The 4,728-nt window shown below is 38.2% G+C and overlaps 1 pseudogene; it reads right to left on the bottom strand.

Annotated features, from left to right (window-relative positions):
* Positions 1-397: 397 nt before the first annotated feature.
* On the bottom strand, positions 398-2,546 carry LOC129412355 (P2Y purinoceptor 1-like; annotated as a pseudogene).
* Between the last annotated feature and the right edge of the window lie 2,182 nt (positions 2,547-4,728).

Raw genomic sequence — 4,728 nt, 5'->3', positions numbered from 1 at the left:
GAACAAATGGAGATGATATTGCTTTGCTTAGCGTGTTACGGATTAGTAACGCAGATTAGTTAGGTAGATTTTTAAATACAAACTTATTTTTCTTGCTTTGAAAAATACCTAGAGTTGTGTGTTTTTATACCTCTTCAGTGAAATTTGGATGATTTCAGCCCTGGATTTGCTGATCTCTACTGAACTAAAAGTAAAGGGTTATTAACTTGACTGTTTCAGGTGGAACAGAGCGTTTTGAACTTTGGAGATGTAGACAGCCTAATAATAAAGGATTACTCAAACATGTGTGAATGAAATAAAACACAACTCCAGGTACGTTTTTGATGAGATGACAACATTCTTGCGTATTTTTTTTTATTTAAAATGTCTCAAAAAATAGTTTCTATTCTTTCAAATGTCAAGATTTCCAAACTGTTACACCTGCTCCATGGTGTGTTCCGGTGTAGCGTGTTCCGTGTTCTGGTGTAGTGTGTTCTGGTGTAGTGTGTTCTGGTGTAGTGTGTTCTGGTGTAGTGTGTTCTGGTGTATTGTGTTCTGGTGTAACATGTTCTGGTGTAACATGTTCTGGTGTAGTGTGTTCTGGTGTAGTGTGTTCTGGTGTAGTGTGTTCTGGTGTAACATGTTCTGGTGTATTGTGTTCTGGTGTAACATGTTCTGGTGTAGTGTGTTCTGGTGTAGCGTGTTCTGGTGTATTGTGTTCTGGTGTAACATGTTCTGGTGTAGTGTGTTCTGGTGTAACATGTTCTGGTGTAGTGTGTTCTGGTGTAACATGTTCTGGTGTATTGTGTTCTGGTGTAACATGTTCTGGTGTATTGTGTTCTGGTGTAACATGTTCTGGTGTAGTGTGCTCAGGTGTAGCATGAGTCGATAGCACGAGCGTGGATGGAGCTTGTGCCAGTGAAGCGTGAGTGGATGGAGCGGGTGTGGGTGGAGCTTGTGCCAGTGAAGCGTGTCCAATGATGGAGGACATTTTGTAGCTGTCAAGGACGCGCCGAGTCCTGCCCATGAGCACCCGGAGCCCAGAGGAGAGCTCGTCACTCACATGGAGGTACACCAGAGGGTTCAGGGCGGGGTTCAGACACACCAGGCCGCGGCCCACCTGATGAGCCACGTAGACAGGGTCGAACCAGCTGTAGCACTGCCTCCTCTTGAGCAGCACTCTGGAGCACAGGTTGAGGTTCCTGAGGACGTGATAGGGGATGTAACACACTGAGAAGAGAAGGATCAGAACCAACAGCAGCCGCAGACTCTTCCTCTTCAGTAGACGGTCTGTGACAGAGGGAGGGAATCAGGTACAGTTTACTCCTGAGGTACATTTACTTCAACACAAAACATGCACATCAGGTAAAATCCTTCAGCAATGTAATCCTGCCCAAGACTAGCTCAAGATCTGGAAAAGGACAACCTTGCACAGGAAGATAGATTCTCATGATATGAGTTCACAAACTCACTCAAGAATCCAACCTGGCATGCACCCGATGTATTGGCAGGTGGACACATCACGTCATAGCATTGAGGTTTGTGCAGAAGCCAAAGGTGAAGCACCCAAATGAACCAAAACAAAAATGTGATGCAATGCAGACAGACATACAGCCAATTTTTGTGTCAATACAGACTATTTTGTGTGTGAAAAACATGCAGAAGGCAAGAGCTTTGTGCATTTGTGGACAGGAAATAGATAATGTGTAGAACTCAGTTCAGAGAGACACGTATCAGTCTGGTGTGAGCCAGGTTAATAGACGGATCCAAGCAAAGGGCAAATTACCAGTACAGGGACAATAGACAATAAGGTAAGTGAGGAATAACTTTGGACCAATGCGAATGGTTTAAAATTAACTAATTTTGTTTTTCACATTCTAAGACAGTAAAAATCATATACTGTCAATATTTTTCAGTACTCACCTGTATCTGTGAAGCTGGAGCCACACAGCTTCACCATCACATGAGTATAACATCCCACTGTGACTAGGAATGGCAAGCAGAACCCAGTTACTGTCCAACCCACACTGTATTTCAGATATTCCTCTACATAGGCTTTGGAGGTGGTGTCGTAGCACTTTCCTACACCTTTTCGGTAAGTTTTGATAAAGAACATGTCCGGAAGGCACTGAACGCTCACCAAAATCCAAACAAGCACTGAAACTACCACTGAATGAGACGCAGTCAGCCTCCCCATTACCCGAAACGGATGGACTATGGCCAGGTATCGAGACACGCTAATGCAGGTGAGAAAGCCAATACTCCCGTACAAGTTTATGTTGAAACAAAACCGAGTAATTTTGCAAAAAGTATCTCCGAAAATCCATTTACTCTTCTTCAAGTGGTAGACCACCAAGAAAGGCAAAGTTAGAAGGTAGAGAATATCCGCCAGTCCAAGATTTAAAACAAATACATTGATGATTTTGAGTTTCGTCCAGTTTTGTAGTAAGGTTTTGAGTCCGATCACGTTTGCAGTAAGGCCGATGATAAATACCAGAATGTAGACAGGTGGAAGGAATCTACCAGCAAAGTTCAAAGCTAACATGGGGACAGGAGGTTTTGTTCATGATGTGTCCTGGTTTGAAATCTCTTTAAATGTGACACTTTGAGTTTAGGAAATGCATTTTAGCTGACAACATTATTACTAGAACCACTTCCTCTTCTAGCCAAATATGGTTTTAAAGATGTGGCCTCAAGACACTAAATACTGATAAACGAACTATGTTACAGTTGGAGTATCTCCCATGTTTTATCTTGCATTCCTCTGTTGAAACTCAGTGACCAAGCATTGTCTAAGAAAAACAAAAAACAAAAACACAATTTTCTCACAGGGGAAGAGTAGCCAAAAATGTATTGTATACTCACTCATTCAAGCAAGTTTAATGTATGCTTCACCAGAAAAGTTACATAGTGCCCTTTAAGTAAAATTGTGGGGTTGTACTAAAGAAATTCTTGGTGGACTAAAAACATGTGCTGCTGATGGATTAGTAAAATAAAAAGGGGGCTTGGCTAAAGCTCTCAAAACGATTACGTATCTCTGTGTATTTGACCCAAACTGCACTCACAAGACTGATTAATTGACGAAGCGATTAATCGATTAAAGGCCCACAGCCCGACAATCCTACAAATGACTAAGTTAAAGAATGGTGGTTTTGTGATCAATGTTGATCTTACTGGAAAAAGTGAAAATAAAATACTGCAGAAATGATGTTAGGCTATTTCCCAAAATTCAGATTTGAAAGTGAAAATGTCTCAACATGGTGTCCCGGAAAAATGAGCTCATATATCATGAATAGAAAATGGCAAACACAGCAAAATATTTTATAATTAACTTTTATATGTCATTGCAATGCAAATTATTATTATTTTTTTGATAGTGACAGTGTCATTTTTGAAACCACATTAAAAAGTGTGCAGATTAAAAGCCCAGTAACTTTTTTTTTGCAGCAAATTTTTAGCAAATTTGGTGTTTGACTGCTCTTGAGGCCGACTGGCTGGCACACTGAGCGGTTTGCAAAATAAAAAATATATATATCTTAAATGTTTTAACTTAAATTTTTTGGAACCAGCTTGTGCAGTTCAGTAGATGGAGGTTAAGGACTTTTGGATTGTGTGATTTTTCCTGTATCTATGGCGACCCTGCAAGGAGTTAGCTATGCTAGCCAGCTTTTTACACTAGAGCAACAGACCTTTACTCCAAATATGGCAGATGACGTTCAAGAGGTAGGGGCCTATCTCATCCCCATACTTTTGTCTTGAGAGCTGTTAGTCTCATCACACTACCCTGACACTGGATCTGATGACTCTACCTGTTGAGCAGCACTGAGACTTTGTTTGAGCTTTTTAAAATTATTGTATTTTACTGCTCAAAGGTCTTAAACTGCCCCTGAAGACAAATAAGGTGACTGAAAAGACTGGTCTTGTCCCAGTGCATACTGTATAAGCAGCTCTTGAGATGAAAATAAGGCTGCTATAATAACTGCATCTAATTATAAAGTGAAAAAAAAAAAAAACATTGAATGAGAAGGTGTAGCCAAAATCCAGACTTCACTCATCATATATGTAACAGTCAAAAGTTGGGACACACCCTCCCATTATTTATTTTTTTCTATACGTTTACAACTTTGAAAATTTTTCTACATACAGAATCAAACACATCATATATATGAACCAACATGTCTGGAAGTATTTAGTGAAGAAAGAAGTGAAAATACTAATTATAATTGTGTACATTTTACTTCATACATTTGTTGTCTTCATAACTGTACAGAAATTTACAATGCAATCATCTGAAATCCAATAATATTTAAAGTCTTTCACAATTATTTCAGTAATATTTAAAGTCTTTAATAATTATTTCAGTGATATTTAAAGTCTTTCATAATTATTTCAGTAATATTTAAAGTCTTTCACAATTATTTCAGTAATATTTAAAGTCTTTAATAATTATTTCAGTGATATTTAAAGTCTTTCATAATTATTTCAGTAATATTTAAAGTCTTTAATTATTATTTCAGTAATATTTAAAGTCTTTAATAATTATTTCAGTAATATTTAAAGTCTTTCATAATTATTTCAGTAATATTTAAAGTCTTTCATAATTATTTCAGTGATATTTAAAGTCTTTCATAATTATATCAACATTGTGCCAATGGGAAAACTTTCACTTCTCTGTTCGAGCCTCTTGTGAAACAGTGACACATGTTTGCCACTTTTCAACTTTTCTTTTTTTTTTTCCACTGAAATACT

Source organism: Boleophthalmus pectinirostris, unplaced genomic scaffold, assembly GCF_026225935.1.
Source record: "Boleophthalmus pectinirostris isolate CB_2022bp ecotype Guang Dong unplaced genomic scaffold, ASM2622593v1 HiC_scaffold_8, whole genome shotgun sequence".
Classification (NCBI taxonomy): Eukaryota; Metazoa; Chordata; class Actinopteri; order Gobiiformes; family Gobiidae; genus Boleophthalmus; species Boleophthalmus pectinirostris.
This window is presented reverse-complemented; position numbering and strand designations above follow the sequence as displayed.